The sequence below is a fragment of the Manacus candei genome, unplaced genomic scaffold (assembly GCF_025592945.1).
Source record: "Manacus candei isolate 608988 ecotype Guabito, Panama unplaced genomic scaffold, ASM2559294v1 h1tg000011l, whole genome shotgun sequence".
Taxonomy (NCBI): Eukaryota; Metazoa; Chordata; class Aves; order Passeriformes; family Pipridae; genus Manacus; species Manacus candei.
The window spans coordinates 11,139,272-11,157,287 of NW_026138059.1; positions in this window are offsets into that span (position 1 = coordinate 11,139,272).

Sequence of the window (18,016 nt, forward strand, 5' to 3'; positions counted from 1 at the left end):
AACCACAAAGCACACCATCTACTGTACTATCTAATGTAGAAGTCAGGAGCCAATGGAGCACCATGCAGATTTATCCACATGAAACTCATTACAGTCAAAGTAACTGTCTTTAAAGTAACTTTTTAAATATGAATACAGTGTACTGTTTATTAGAATGATAAGCATACTCTCTCCAGAGACACAGCACACTATCTTCCCAGACTGAGTTTAATTTTTATGAGCTGGAAACCACTTGTTAGCTGTAGAAGGAATATCAATGAAGAGGCACCAAAAAATTGAAAAACAAAAACAGTTTAGGGAAAGATTACCTTCTCCTAGAGGAATTAAATTCATCTGAGTTATCTTTTACTGGAGTGGACTTTTAGTGCTCATAACTCTCTTGGATCATGAAACATGCCAGTAATTGACAGGTTAATTCTCACAGGTGAGGAAGTTTCTTCAAGACTCTGACTTCCTGGATGACTCTGTTCCCCTTCAGTAGTACTGCAAGGGGGAATCTCTACTGCTTTCAGTCCCTCTGCCATCCAGGAACCACAGATGAGGACTGGAAACTGTATTTGCTGCCTTTTATAGACCATTGTTCTTCAAAATTAGTCTGACTCAGGAAATTAATACTTTAAAAGTATTTTATACAAGTTCTCAAGTTTTTTCAAAAAATTAGTTCTATATTTTCTACAGTTACAACTTTAAATTTATATAATCACAGAATTTATAAGCCCGAGTGATGGGGCAGCACCCAACTGTGTGATGCTGTGTGAACACAAAATAAAAGGCCATCTCTCTGTCAAATACCAATAAGAGTTACTTTGAACTGGCACTGCACTGTGTGTGGCATTTGTGAAATAAAAATAAAAAAATCTGTTCATTGGGTCCTTCTGCTTCTGGGGCAGGTGAAGTGATTGTTTTCAGCCTGCTCATGATATTTTTTATTTCACAGAAACAGATCACATAATTGCAATAGTATAGCTAAGAGAGCTGGTGAACAGAATGATCATCTGAGCCTCAGTGCTCTTACTTTGGGCATAACATGCATGTTCCTTACATGTTTCTTACAGCTCATTAGAAATATGGAGTGGAAGAACCTAAATACTACTTTAAAAACCAGTTGAAAATTTTAGAATTTGGGTGCTTAAATCAAGATAAGCCAACTAGAAAATGTGTTTGATTAGTTGTAAAATACAGTGCTTAAATTTTGGAAATCTGACTCTAAATTTAGGTGCTTTTGTCTAGGGCAAAAGATGCTGTGCTGGTTCAAGTGATATTTGACTGTCTCTAACAACCATTTGCCCTAATATTAGCCTGAGTGTCACTGGGAGTCTGAGGAGATGTAACATAGCATTTATTTGAGTGAGAATTACTCTGTGGTAAATGAAGCTTAGTTAGCTCATGACAAATAGTCACTGCTGAAAGTCTTTAAAACTTTTAAGAAGGACAATAAAGAGTTGGAAATGTGAACTCCAAAGTAAGGTATTCATTCTAACATTTGAAACTTCTTTGCTTTCCCTTTAGGAGAGAATAAAATAAATCCCAATGTTTCACAAACTCTTTGTGTCATAGTAAAGATGGTTAAAGATTTCCATTACACTAGGAAAAAGGAAGAAAAAGTAGTTGAACTGGGGTAGTATTCCACAAAATTTAATTTGTCAAGGGAATACTAGTATGCTTCCTGAAAGACCAAACAAAAGAACCATACAATGTGAAGATAAAAAACCCTAAAAAACAGATAGCAACCAAGTTACAGAAGGTATATGTTTTAAACTCCATGCTAAGGACAAACAGGCAAACCACATAGTACTACTGGCCAATTAAAGATCTAGAAATATTGTTCCTATTTGAGATTGTTTCTAATCACTGCTTTTTTAGTACAAATTCACAGTCATGTAGTATAAGAGACACTTTTGCCTGGTTAAAACAGACTTTTTAAACAGAACACAGAATAGTGAGCTAAAGAAAAAAATTGGTTGACCAGAAAAAGGGACATCGTACAAGGGACAAAAAAAGGATACTAAATCTCACATTATCAGGTGCCAGACAATGCTGTCTGAGGATTTTATCAGAAACTTCCTAATTCTTGGATTGTGAAAAATAGAAATCGGGATAAGGATTTCTCTAGGACACTTAGATATCCTCATTTTCTTCATGCTGTTCTTTTCCAAGGTCATCTCTCAGTATACAATCATGAAGTCTAATTGTGCTACACTGTCTCAAAAAATTCCAGAAAATTATTGCTCTATTACACCATCTGTTCCCCTGGAGTTAATACCAGAAAAAAAAAGCTGCCCCCACCTTCCCAAGATTATTATAATGGCTCATTGTCTACTATTTTGTTCCTCAGATAAACCTTATTCCAGATGCTAACATAATTTCTGGTCTGTATCAGAGTTAATAGACTTGATTTTTACATGCTGCTTTGGAGATATTAATAGATTGCTTCCATTTGATTAATGCCATTTTTGCCTCTGATTTTGTTGACTTCTAAGGAGCTTTGCATGATGGCATGTGAAAGCCATTTGCTACATGGCACAACCCAGTGTTCAGACTTTCATAAAGCACTTCCTTGTGTAATTGCTGCTTGTCAGCAGGGCAGCAAAAAGAAATACTGTGAACGGTGGGGATGAGCGCTTGGAAAAGACTGGAGAGCAGTGAGGAAGGTTTGAAGATTTATGGTATTGTGTAGGAACTACAGCCAAGTGGATCCACCTAAGGTGGTTTTGTAAAACTATGATACAGTTCTGCAATCTGTGACTTAACAATATGCTGGGATGCAGAGAGAGAGAAAGAGCATTTAGAAAAGTGATGAAGAAGTGAGAAAAAGAAAAAGAGAAGAAGCAAAGTAAATGTGACAAATATATTAAAAACATTATCCTTATTTGTCCTTGGAGTTTTCTTAAAAAATAGAAATGTCATCCACAGTCTACAAAGATCTTTTAATATATGGTTTTATTTAAGAGCATATCTTTTTCTGTAATGCTCTGTCTCCTTGGTTATTTTTTTGAGGGGGATGTTGTTGATTGTTTTTGTTTTGTTTTTACTCTTTGATCTTTTAAACTAGCACATAGAGAAGGTTGTAAGGGGTGAAAAAATAAGAAGGACCATCTTGGTTTTAGAAAAGTAGCAAGGACCTATTTTGAAGACAAAGAGAGAAGTATTAGTGGGTGATTTGTTGTCTTTTTACTTCCCAGCCATGTACTTTCACTGCTTTGCCCTGTCCTTTCACTTCTTTACTTTGCAGGTTGGGAGGAAAATGAATGTGAAGACCAGGCTGTGCCCTGCTTGCATTTGCTCCAAGCAGTGTGCCAGTTTCCTTCAGCCTAAGAACTGTTCTTACAAGTCTGTTAATTTGTTCTGTGATTACCTCACCATTTTTCAAATGTTTTTTTTTTTCCTCCCAGTTTGCTCACATTTCCCTTTTGTTTGGATCATCTTTAATGATTTTTTTTAAAGCTTGGATCCTCTAGGAGCCACTATCAAATAAACTTTGGCGTTTTTCTCATCTTTAAATACACATTTAGGAGTTTATTTTTACATTCTTTTCTTTTTCACTCACCCCCTTATTAAGGCTATTTAAATTCCAAGTTCTTCAGTACATTTCAGATTTTCTTAGTTATGGGACATAAGTCATATTCCCTGCTGCATTTTCCCTGAGAGTTTTTTGACCTTTGAAGCTGCAGTTCAGAATAAGATTATCAGACAACTCCTGCTTTGGGATGCAGAAGTTATATTCCATCCATACTTATGACATCTAGGTAGCCTGCTTCTTTATGTCCACTGAATCAAGTGGTGTTGTAGCTGAATATTATTAGTCTAATTTAATTATTTAGAGTTGTTGGTGCTTGGCACATTGTGCTACAACCAAGAGGATGAACTTTGTGATGGTAATTAGGGTATGTGCTCTGTTCAAATTACTCAAAGACAGGTCAAAGCACCTAAAGAACTGCTCCAATTTGTACTAAATGATAAATACTTTCCAAGGGAACATATCTGAATTCACTTAAGACTATTCATCCTCTCATCTACACTATCACCATAGCTACTTCTGCTGAGTAGCAGAGGGTATGCTGGAAACGGGGTGTGCCAGCATTACAGCTGCATCAGGACTGCCTTTTGGTGGGGAATGGAGGCAAAATGGAAGGCAGAGTTTAAGGATATCATTGATATTTCCTGTTTGCTTTGCATTATTTACTGTTTCAAAGGGCTATATTTGGCATGGGTGTAGATGATAAGGGGAAAAATGGGTTGATTTGTGATATATTTTGAGATGTTTGTATATACTTTTGCTAAGTTGCTGCTTTCATTAAGTAAATGCAAAAATAGTACAGTTCAGATATGTAATTCTGTTCACATGACATGACTGTCCAAGTAAGAAAGGACTGAAATGGATATTTTCTTTTTGCCTCTGACAATTATTTTTTTCTTTTCTTTTTTTTTTGTAAATAGGAAAAATTTAACTAATCTCTGTTTCTTTTTCCTTACTGGAAGTAGTAGTATAGAATAATATTAGAGAATTGAATGCAGAACAGAAATTATTTTATTATCATTACTTATTTATTAACTGCATACACAGAAACCCTGCTGTGCATATCAGTCCAGTAGTGACAGCCTTTTAATGGGCTTGTTTGTATATTGAGCACTAGGAGCCTCTGGCCCGGGTTTTAAAAGTGATTTTGACACTTGAACAAGCAAATAGCCACCAAAATGCACCAGGTAGGCAATAGTAACAGTAATTCAGAGCTAGCACTAATCTCTCTGTATGCCTAAACTCCCTAAGGCATCTATATTTCTACAGCTGGCATTTTCAAAGAAGACTAGCTGTTACTGCCAACAAATGAGCTGATGAGAGCCCTTGCACAAGTGGAAATCCTGGGGGCCTTGGGAACAAGATTTGTAATGTAGGCATGAGAATTTCTATCTTACCATTAATGTCTGATTTCCTAAGTGTCCTCTGAGGGTGCTGAAGAGATGTTACTTGTCATGAGTGGAATAGACAAATAAAAGAGACTGTCCAGAAACTTCATACTGTCTTGGCACATAAAATGTTTCCCTCAAATCTTACATCCCCTCACAAAACGCGTGCTGCACATACGCGAGAAAGAGACGATTACATGACGAGTCATGTGCCATGGCTAAGCTTCTATTGTGGAAAACGTTAGTGATATAACATCCTTCTGTGTCCTGCTAGCTCCTCTTTTCTGCTTTGGCAGCTTGTGCATATTTGAGCCTTGCACGGCACTGCTGTTAGATTTGGGCACTGTGGAAGAACTGGATACTCTGATAAGAGAGTGCCAGACTGAAGCCTGAAGTGAGGACTGTGCTCAGTCTATGTGCTTTTCTTGGTTTTTGAAGGTCAGTGAGGTCCAGGATTTTTCGAATAAGTAGCAGAAATCTTATGTCATCTTTTTTTCTTCCACAGATATGTTATTTGAGTTATGGGAAGCAGTCCTATATAATATGTCATCTTGCTACATTTTTTAGTTGGTTGCTACTGTAGCAGCATTTATCTATTGCCTCTTGGAAACTATTTTGGGGCAGTGTGCGAGTATCTGTGCTGTAACAACATAGGAACTGGATGTGGCATCTAGGTGAGAATGCAGTGGCTCCTATCTGGGAATCACTGACTTGCATGTAGCAATATGCCTATTTGATTCCCTTACTCAACCATGTCCAACTTTGCTTCTTTTTCAGTTTTGGGGAAGTCCCTTGTAATTTTCAAGGATTATTTTATATTATTCAATAGGTTCTAGCAGCCAACCAGATATGATGAGTGCTGTTGATTATCTTATTTTCTTTCTAAGAAGATCATTTTCCCATCTATTTCTGAATTTTGTCAGAGACAAAGCTGACACTGGGCATCATTTTAGCTGACAGTCCCGTGGCCTTCTATCTAAGGTATAAAATGTACATTCAGTGAGTCTGCAAAAATAATTCATAATGTTATTTAAATGGTATTTTCAGTCCATAAATAAAATATTGTGTCTCATCATGCAAATATAAATATTTCAGTATTTTTAAAAAAGTAGATTTTGATCCAAGAGCAACAGTTCCTACAAAGAAGTAAATTTTTAAATTCTTAAATTATTGACTTAAAGTTTCATTTTAAGAGATATTGTAGATGTAAAAAAAAAAAAAAAAAAAAAAAAGAAGAAAAAAGCCTGAATGAATATGATCACAGTTATCCACCTGATTTAAATACAGGAACACTTTTCTCATGTTTATGTTTAAAACAATCAAACAAACATACCCTGATTCAAATCTAGGAACTAGAATTCCAAGTTGTAGCCTGAAGCACATTTTTATAATTGATTTATGAACCTTTGAATTTCACCTGTAAAAGGACTTTTTGGTCTGAGATATTCTTCTCCCTCACCTTCTTTTTTCCCCCATTTCCTCTGAATTATTTTATATCCAATTTAGACTCCTTTTCAGAAGGGAATTTCGCATATGAATTTTGCACTGCTTTAAAACCTTCTTTTCTCTGATGCATATTTCATGATTTTCTTTTTCTCAAAACCTCAAGCCTTCTTCACAAGAAGGTCTGAGCAGAAACTACAAGCCCCTGTGGTATACCTATCAAACATAAAATAGTGACTTTCCAAAAGAACTGTCCATGAGTGATCTGGTAAGCAAAAAGAAAATTTTCAATAATTTTGAAGACAAAAAAGTGTATGTAACAAGGCAGTAATTTTCAAAAAGTTACAAGCTTATGACAGGTACAGTTGGGGAAGATTAAGACTTTTATAGTTTCTTGACAAGGTCACTTCTATTCCTAAACTGTCTGTCTTATGAATTCAGCAACCCCCTAATCTCACAAAGAGGGTGAATATTGATAATTTTAATGGCAGAAGCTCTAATGTTAGGGTGCTGACCTTGGATTTGGAAAAGCTGAGTTCGGTGCTGGTTCTATCCCAGTCTTCCAATTGACCAAAGACAAGTCACTTCAACGAATATATACCTATCCTTATTGGGATTTAGGTGCCTAAGTTCTGCTAAAACTAGGGTTTGAGTATCTCTGCATCAACAGATAACCAGTAAGTGGGAATTACTGCATTTATGTTCCTCAAAAAGTGTTAGAGGATTAATAAATGTAAATCATGATAACAGTAACTATCAAATTCTTAAAACTGAGCCTTTTTTTTTCTTAATTAGAATAAATGGTAGACTTGTAGTTGATTTCAAAATAGAACAGCATCTAACTCTGGAAATGTAAAATTGCTAGGCCAGTAAATTAATGTATATCTGATTTAGGTATAAACAGTTATGAATTCACAACTCTAAGACTTATGCCTTTGTATCCACTCATTGCCTACTGATTTCTGAAAATTGCTTCAGAGTTTGAAAGCCTTTACTCAAAAATATCCTGTAGTTAAAAAGACCGGCTGACTTGTCAGCTTAATTTAGGTCAAAGCCAAACCAAAGGAGTACTATCCCACTCCCTTGCATGCTGTCCTACCTTGCAGCTTCATGACCTTTCATATGGTAGAATTTGTAATTAGAGAAGGGAGTAAAAAGGCTGTTGTGAGTCAAAGCTTAAGGCATTCCTGATTTGAACAATGACACTGTTCCATATTTATTGTGTCACAACAACTTCTATATCAAATTTAAAGACTTTGCACATAGAATCTGCATGACCCTCTAGAGCAGGTCCTGCAAAGTTATTCGAGGATATAGAATTAAATCTGCTCCTTTTTTTTTGGCTGTTCCTATAATTTATAATATAACAAAATATATGAGACAAATGTTTCCTTCTTTCATACCAGTTTATTGTCCTGAGTGATATTTCTCAGATATCACTGAGGGAAGAACTTGGATGTAGTAGAGATGAATTTTTGTCTTTGTTTATCCCAGATATGGATCAGGACATCAGGATGCTTAATCTTCTCTTCTCTTTTTTTTTTTTTTTTTTTTTTTTGCCTAAATCCTGTTAAGTAATGTATCAGATGTCAAAAAAGCTGAGGACTAAATAATTGAGCAACAATTTCTGTTCCCTGTCAGTCAGCTATATAGTTATGAAGTTGTGCAGGCTTAAGACATGAATTTCTTTCTCTGCACTAGAAGGACAGAGCATTATACAGAGAATGAGGATGCAGCTGACACTGCCAACAGATGGATTAATCTGCTGAGCTTCTTGAGCTTCACCCTGGATGGGAAGAACCCTCTGAGTCAGGTATAGCCATTATCAACCTGAGCTCCTATTTGTCATTTTGTCACTGATGAGATTGCCTCAGTGTTCATCTCCTCTGCTACTGTACAAAATCAAACAGACTTGCTTTAAGTGCTGTGGGTTAATCTGCCTGGTCTGACTGTACCCCTGCTAGCTAGAAGCAGTCACAGAAATAAATGGCTGAGAAATATAGCCAATAAATACCAGGTCCTTAAACTGTTTCACATTTATGTTGACTGGGTGATTCCAACTGCAAATTCAGATTTAACAGCTGCTGAAAGTGGTCTGAGCTCATTTGATTGGCTTTGAACCAAAATGAATTAGGAGGGATCACCAGATCACATGTGCACTCAGGAGTTTTCAACTTGCACTTAACTGTGGTTCCTCTCCTGAATCCAAGATATATGCACCTTTTTCCTGAGTATCTGATTTAAATCTAGTTGTACATGCAAAATTTTGGAAATCCTTAGTATTATAGAGAAAGATGGATCAATTCCTAGTTTCTCCCAGATTATACAGAGGGCTTTATCATAGACACAAAAGAGTATGAAAGGGTCTATGCCTCAGATGACAGTATGTAGATAAGGCAGAAATCTTAGCCAAGTGCCTAGACAGAAAATTGTGTCTGCCCAGCCAGCCCTCTGCTTTCCAGACAGAAGCCTGTCCTCTGTTTGTCACCCTACTTGCTCTTCCTGATTCACAGGCTTGCATGAAAGCCTTTCTGCCTTTTATATTTTTTCAAGCCATTTCTCACAGTGAATAGAATATCTGCAACAACAGGGCTCAGTTTTCTGCATAACTTCCATTTCGGTGTTGATGCACATTGAATGGATAGGGTTTCTCTCTTTCACGTTGCTGTAAATTAGGAAGAGAATCAGGCCCAATCAGTTAAAAACTGTAGTAGTATAAACTAGGGCTTGTAGTGATGGATAAGAGCTCTTAAGTTCATAGTAAATTTGTGAAATTGCTATGACAAGGCATAATCAGATACTAATATCACAAAGATACATCATCACATGACTTTGTTTGGATTAGGAATTCCTTCATGATGTGAAGGGAAGGACCAGCACCTCCTAAAGCCCAGGACCATTCCTTAGTGACTGTTCTTCAGTGTGGTTCTTGCTTTGGTTGTTTTAAAAGTCTTTTGGAAAAGACCTCTCTCCACATTGTTCTTACCATCTTTATAGGCTCTTCAGAAGATTTTCCATATAGGAAGAAAGCTTTCTCCTCATTCCTTGTGTAATGGCTGAAGGTGTAGTAACTTCCTACTCTTTTGCACTGAGGTGACAGTTCTTTCAGGCACTCAGTAAGAAAGAGAACAACATTCAAACCTTCCTAAGGTATCAAGTAAAATATGGAAAATGCAGAAAAGGTGATAGCGATCTTACATTCTTCCTGATGACGGAAATCCTAGCTACTACATCACTGGACACTCACCTCCTTGTGGATCATGGTAAATTGCATAGAGTTCTCATCTGTGGTGAGACTCCCTAGCTCTAAATTAGTTAGTATTTATAGGCTCTTGCTTACAACATAGATTCATAAGTCACTGAGAGCAGTCAAGTTTGGAGAACAGACCTAGCCTTGAAGAGACCCTTGGACAATATACTCCAGCACCCATATGCTTCAACACCCATATGTCAATGAAGTTACTCAGACATGTACAACTAACATTTCAGTGGTAAACCCACACATGAGTACAGACTGGAAGAAAAATTCATTGAAAGCAGCCCTACACAGAAGACTTGGAGGTTTTTACAGATGAAAGGCTGGACGTGAGCCAACAGAAGGCCAACTGTGTCCTGAGCTGCATCAAAGAAGTGTGGCCAGCAGGCCAAGGGAGGTGATTCTGCCTCTCTACTGTCCCCTTGTGTGACCCCACATGGAGTGCTGCATCCAGCTCTGGGGTTCTCAGCACAAGGAAGACATGTATCTGTTACAACATGTCCAGAGGAGAGCCATGAATATGATTAGAGGGATGGAGGACCTCTCCCACAGAGACATGCTGAGAGGGGTGAGGTTGTTCAGCATAGAGAAGAGAGGGCTCCAGGTGACCTCACTGTGACCTTCCATTACTTTAAGGGGGCTTATAAAAAGGAGGGAGAAGGACAAATGGTGACAAGTGGCAACAGTTTTAAACTGAAAGAGGGTAGATTTAGATTAGATGTTAGGAAGAAATTCTTCACTGTGAAGGTGATGAAGTACCTAAACAGGTTGCCCAAAGAGGTTGTGGATGCCTGTGTGAATTGATTATATCCAAAACCCACACCTACAGTGTGAAGAAAAGATTTATTTCATTATTTCTCTGACAGGCAGGTACACTACACTGCCAGTTAGTAGCAGGCAAAAAGATAAGCTGGGTGAAGCCTTTACGTAACACAGGGCCGGGAGCATGTGGATTAATTCACCAGGCTGTGTTTTACAACCTTTGGATTTTCTTGTCTCTCTTCTCCCACACTGAGAGGCCTGGTTCTGCAAAGAATGTCTTTTCATAACCTTCTGTGATCTTCTGCAGAAATTCCACTTCTCAAGGCAGACAGAAAAAAACACCAGAAGCAAAATATGTGACATTTCCTACATTAAAGTTATTCTTAGTATTTCCTAGCTGCAAGGTTGGTCTTTGAGTGAAAACAATTCTAAAATGAACTTATTCTCTTCTTACCAATCTTCCATTTTCTGCCCCTTCCTCCCCACAATGCCCCATCACTGGAGGTGTTCAAGGCCAGGTTGGATGGGGCCCTGAGCAACCTGGTCTAACGAGTGGCATCCCTGCCTATGACAGGGTAGTTGGAATTAGATGACCTATAAGGTCCCTTCCAACCCTAACCATTGTGTGATTCTAGGATAATATTTCATTTTGAGGATGTAATGCACTATTCTTATGCTTGAATACACATTGAATACTTGTACATTGATTGCACATTTATTACAGAATAATTATACTATTTTATAGAGCATTTGCATGGTATCCATGATGTGGAGGCATATACCTGAGAAGTCATGGATTCTCTGCCATAGAGGGTTGATAAGTGGCCACATGCTATTCAAATTACACCTGTATACATAAGAAAGAAGCAAGCATGTGGACCACTACCTTCTTGTACAATAGTGTTCTGGCTGCATCTCTACATCTAAGCAATTTTTAGCAAAAAAAATATAAAAATACAAATGCAAAGAGTTTTCAAAAAGAACAACTAAATTCATAGAGGTGGAATGCCTTGCAGAAGAGTTCCACCGGGAGATGCTTTATTTATCTAGTATAAAACTCTCTGAAGCTGTAAGAAAAGTCAGTGTGTTCTTCAGTGATAATGATTGAAAAATATATAGTCATCCAAGCTGCTGAAAGTTATAGATTTTAGAGTCATTAACTTTAAGTATATATATCCATCCAGGAAGGAGAAAAAGAGAAATAAGTATTGTTTTTTGGACAATAAATTAATCTTTGATGAATAGATGAATTAAGAAAGAATATAAAGCTGTGTGGTCAAGAAAGAGGAAAGACAGCATCAAAATAAGTAATGAAGCCTCATAGTGTGAGGACAAGTAGAGGTCAGATGCAGACATGCAGATGGGAGGTAGACTGATAGAAAACCTCTTTCTGGGTATTAACAATAAAAAAAGAAAAAGCAATAGTTCAGTTCAGACACATTGTTAGTTAATCACTAAAGTCTTTTTGAAGATGACTGGGAAGTACAAGAATATTTTTCAGCAATCTCTACTGTGTATGTATCCAAATACTCTGTTTTATAAGATATACTGTATTGAAACTGAGTGATACTAGAATATATGACCACTGAGTCCCATAACTAGTAAAAGGAAAAACCAGAGACTCACACATTCCACATTCAAAGAATACAGAATTAGATGAACCTGACTTCCTCAATGTACTTTGCTAAATATTACTGTGAAGCTTCCTTTGAAGACTTAATGTTGGCTTCATTCTTACCTGTGATAAATATCTGCATTCAAGGAAGAAGAGATCATGAAACTTTGTCTAAGGTAGGAAGGTGTTATCTTGGGACCAGGCACAGAAGTCTGTGTGTATTTTCTGCTCTACTGGCTATTTGGGCAACTAGTGCTGCAAAGCTACTTTATCTCTGAGAGTATCTGATCACTTCAGAAATGGGTATTGTGAAAATTACAAGTTCTGTCTTCATGTTGTCTGAATAAGCTTACCTACACCAAGTTTGTACTTCAGTCAGTTGTTTTTCATCCGCAGGTTACTTTCAGCTAGTTGTAGAGATAAGGGATGCTGATTTGTGTTTCTTGTAAAATAAATATTGTGTTATCACTGTGTTTCTGACATTTAGGTTTGTTCTGTCTCAAAATATATTTAAGTACTAATGTTAAATAGCATAATAAATAATCTTGCAGGGCTCCAAAGTTGAGTAGCTATATAGCTGTTGCTATAATCATACTTTGAGCTAAGTTAGAGAAAAAGCTGTGATATTACCCTTTCTTTCCTTTCCTGCAGCTTTAAAAGTGGGGCCAAAATATCTGTCAATTGAAACTACTGAACATAAGGGAATGTCCCACAGAAATGTGAACCATAGCATTTCACCACCATCTCCTGCAATGGAAGAATTGACCTGACCTACATCCTCATAAAACTTAGGATTTGTAATTGTTGCAATAACCCTTCCTGTATTTATTTCATACTGTGTGAAATCCTATATAAATTTTCTAAGTGCATGTATGAAATCTAGGACAATCATTAGACATTAACAGAGCTATAGAACTTTTAAAACATTTAGAACCATTCTTTAATGCACAAGCTTGGAAAGCACACATAAGTGAATATGCCCATTCGTTTTCTGTCAAAATAAAATACACGTCTACATCTGAATGAAGAGTGAAATGTTTATTTCTGTATTTATATAAGCTAAATAGGGTTATTTCTAGCTCAGGTAGAGTACATGCATTCATTTTTGAAAGAATTCTGTACCATATGACACCCTTTATACTAAATATTAGTCTATGAACGAAACTATTAGTATTAACTTAAAATTACAGAAAACGTGAAAAGCTATTAGAGTAATAACGATTATTTGTTTTCCTTGTATCTTAATAGAGGATCACATCATTAATCTGCAACAGACACACATGTAAATCAGTTGCTCTCGGTGCATCTGGAGTCTGGACCAGTAGATGGCACTGCGGGAATAATGATGGCTTTTGGAAGGCGAAGGGTGTTAAGTACCTCATATTCCACAATACAGACTGCTAAACAATTTTTGTCTCCCACTGATTTCACCAGTTTAATCCTGCGAGTTAGATTTTCCAGGCTTACTTACTGCTTCCAGTGAAGGATATACTGAAACTGCTGACACGAAGTACTTAATGTAGTTTATGTTATAGAAATAGTAATCTCCCATATTAAATTACTTGCTTACAGAAGATACCTTTTCCTAGCAAGTTTTCTGTCATAATATTTGCCTTCAGATCATCAGCTCACGTTTACTACTCAGATGAGCTGTCAAACTGACACACAGGGCTGCCAGTATTATTAATGGTGAAACTTGTCAGCCCTGTGTCTGTCAATCAGTGAAAGTCGCCCATTTGCTAAAGTGAGGGTCTTCTCCTTATGTCCAGGCATCTCACTTACTTCCACAGCTCAGAAACTCGCCTAAAGAGACAAATAAGCTTTTCCTGAGGAAAAGTTTATGAAACTCATTCTGTGCTCCTACAGGCAGGCAGGCAGGCAGGCTTCTTTCCACATCACAAATCATCACCAGTAACAAAGTTTCTGAGGACTAAATTATGCCCTTAGTGGTACCTGTGTGATTGTTTTTGCCTGTAAGGGTTTTGAACAGTTGTAGCTACTGGGATTTAGTAAGCAATTCTGCAGATGATGCTCAAGATGAAATAGAATCCAGCTGTCTCAAATAGTTATGTTGCTTCTGCAGGGCTAAAAGAAATAAAAGGAAAAAAAAAAAAGCTAAGTGTTTATTTTTGTCACTAAACCAAGTAGATATGTGTCTAAAAACACATGAGATTTGATCTATTCAAGAAAATTACATTACCGTAATCCTTTCCTGCAGCAAAATTGTTCTTTTTTTTCTTTTCTTTTCTTTCTGAAAATCAGACTTTACATTGTACTATATGCATCCTCTCATGGCCTTTGAAACACTTGGACTATCACATGGCTGCTTACAGAAGGTTTTCAAGTTAAAAGATTGAAAATATCACATCTACTACCCAATGGAATAGTAGCCCAGAAATCTGGGAGGCATGATGGGCAATTAATTATAAGAAATAACATGTCAGAGAAGTGAGAAGTTGAGGATCTGAGGTTTTCTGCAATGAGTACATATACTGAAAAATAAATATTTTCCTTTATCACACAACAAACGTCGGCTACAAAGCACTGTGTCTAAGGCTGCACTGAATAAAGGGGATTTGTAGGCTGAAATCTGTCAATTTGAAAAGTAAACTAACCATGGTATTTGTACTGGATTAGCAATCTAAATGGCAGAATGAAACCTAATTGGTCCCTACAGCATTTCTAATGAGGGATGTCAGAACTAACATGCCTTCATAGGTGGAGGTCCATCTAAGCCCAAATGGTTCACTGGTTTAATTGGTTCAGGTGTATCGCTTTTTCTAGCCATCAAAACACAAGTGTGCAGTAAGGACAGGATCATAATTGACTGCCTATGGTTCTACAAGATAAGCAATCAGGCACCCATTTAGAGTTGGATCAAATTATGACAGATTTCAGGAAGAATTTGGAGGAATTTTTAGTTGACAAGACTGTGTCTACAAAAGTAAGATGTAATGACTGTCACTCAGCTGCTGTATCCCTTGTGGTATCACAGTCATAGCTTCAGTCCTGCAGTCACAGTTTTTTCCCACCTACTGTGACCAAGTCACAGTATCATTTTTTGATCCCTGATTTTGGGACCAGATTTATACCAGGCTCCATCTGATAATAGGTCCCAAAAGAGCAATAACACTCTGAGGAAGATAAGAAAGCAGCCACTGCCAGCCACTGTCTCAGTGCTATGGTATGTCTCATTTGCCACAGAAATGGTGGATTTTGTCCTGTTCCTCCACTGAAGACATTTCCATCTGGAAGATTGCCTGTGAACTGGGGCATAAAAAGGAATTTGCTTTTTTTTTTCCCCTGGATCAAGAATGTGAGTCAAATTAATATGCATAATATGTTTTGGATTAAATGTAATTTTATAAATTTAATTTTATTTCACTTGATAAAACCCCAGAAATTAATCTCTCATTGGGAGAAAGTGAATTACATATACATTTAAATATTGTGTCCCCTTAGTTGTTTTAGAAACTCTATCTGACATTATATAATCTTTTATTAACTACTCAAAAATTAATTAGGAGAGTTTTCCTATTAGTCATTGAATGTAATCAAAATAAATTGAAATGTCTGAATAAAACCAATATAGAAAAATTACAAAATAGGAGATGAAGTATTTAAAACACAACAATAACTCTCCCTTTTTACTCTTTATATCTGTAAAATGTCCCCATGAAATCCTACATTCTCTGTGATTTTTCTCCAATCATTAAACACAGACTCTTTTCCTTTTATTCTTTTTTTTTCCAATTAGGTTTACAATCTTCTCACGTATAATTTCTTTACTATACACAGTATTTAAAAGCAGGTGGAACACAGCTCCTGTAGCCTGGTACAAGCTGTGTGTTAGGAAAGCAGTCATACTTCTGTTGATCACCGACCAGAGGCATAATGGCCGACATCAGAGCAAACTGGAGAGGTCTTTCTCTTCTCTCTTCCTCAATGATTTCCTCCTTTTTGAAGGATGTTGCTTCTTTCTAGAATTAGCTAGAATTTGTCCCTTCAGTTTTGAGTCCCTGATATGTGAAGTGTTTTGCATCAAATGATTGGTATAATAGTAATGCTTTTCCCACTGTGCTTTCAAGTTATCATTTTGACTCAGTTAATTCTGCAAAACATCTGTTCTCATTCTTTCAGCTTAAAGACCAAACCTCCCCAAACACTAAGGTGTATCTTATTTCAAAGGGTATTTAGAACTGATATTTCCACCTCTTACCTTTTGATTTAAAAAGATATTCACAATTAAACTAAAGAATTATCAAGGCAAACTAAGCAAATCATATATGTAGTAAAGTAAGGAACACCATAGCACTTTGTATTTTTTTACTAGACAATTTTGTGACTCACTCATTGAGGATCCTTGTCTATTTGAAGCATGACTTCACAGTATTGAATCAGATCCAAGGTTTATCTAGCTCGGTACCTGTAGCAATCATCCAGACATCATGCACTCCTAACATTTTTGATTTTCTAACTACAGAGCTACATTAAGCATCTCCAAACATTTTAATTTTATGGTTACATATCTAACCATTAAATGGTTAAATATTTTTCTAAGTGGTCTTAATGATCTGATAATTAATTTTTAATCCTTCTGAACTTTTGTGCAGGATTTGTTTTCCTCCTTCCTCCAGGGATATCTACCATTTATCAATATTCAAGGAAAAAAAAAAACATTGTGCATTTTGCAATCATCATATTGCCCATGCTTTTGGCTTCTTTAGGCCCCCGTGAAGTAACTAACAATACATCATGGGCTTGACCATCCTAAACATCTTTGTGACATCTGCCAAAGTTGCTTCTTGGTACTCATTCCCTTTCCAGATCATTAAGCATCGTGACACCTACTCTTGTGCCTTGAGGCTCCCACTATTAACCTTTTGCTACGATTGAAAATTGATCATTTAATCCCACTCTCTACTTTCTGTCTCCAAGCTAGATTTGATCCATGTTACAAATCTGGGCTATGACACATCCTGGTGAAGTCAATGGAGGTACTATAAAGCTTAAAGCTAGGTACGTGCTCAAGATTGTTGTTGAACTCTAGCAGATAGAAAAAAATCCTAACTTCTAAACAAAAGAACGGTCTCAAGTTATGGAAAGAGATACTTCTGAAGCAGAGTTTCAAAGCAGTCTGAAAAACTTTTTGGATTTTTTTTTTTTTTTGTAATACCACTGTCTGCATACAACTATGGCAGTAAACTGTCTACTATTTCTATGTGCTAATGTTCTGACAGTGAAGATAACAATAGCTTTTATAATAGAAGAATTTTCATAAGGCTCATTATTGTTATTACTTAAGGAAAGAAAAAGAAGAAAATTTATTCAATTTTTCATAGTTTATATAGCAATTTCAGTATTTCAAAGGTAAATGGCTTGTGGATAACTTCAAATTCAACAGCTACTCTACCCTACCCATCTTTTCCTAAACTACCCTACCTCTACCCTTGTCCCTTATTTTTCCCATAATAACTCCAGAGACAAAACAAGTTTTTTTGGGATCTTTTTGTTAGAGAACATTTTCTTTCTGGAGAAGTAAATATATCTGGGATGGCCTAACATTTCTGAGCTGTAGAGTCATTCTTGTACCAAGAAAGGCTCCTTGGTACATTAACGGGACTGACTATTAAGTTGACTAGCCTGATCATGCTGGCTCTAAACCTCTCTGTTGGAGTCCAATTACAGTGAATAAGGGGATGCAGGATCCTCTTCTGTGTCTGAATTTTCAGTACTGGTACACAAACAGAGGCATCGTCTCTGTCTCCAGTTCATTTTTTTAAATTCAAAATTTGTGTGGTTTTATTTTCTAATTTTATTTTCATTGTTTCCTGGGGAAGTGTATTTGCTTTCTATTTCCTTTCTTGTTTCCCTCTACTTTCCCATATCTAAGTTCTTCCATTTGCTACAGTAAGACAAGTCATTCGACTCAGTACAATAGTGTCTTTATTTATTAAAAAAAATGTTAAGATCTAATTACATTTGAGTTGCTGTATTTTATATTTGTCTTTCAACTGAATTGTGTGCTCAGAGAA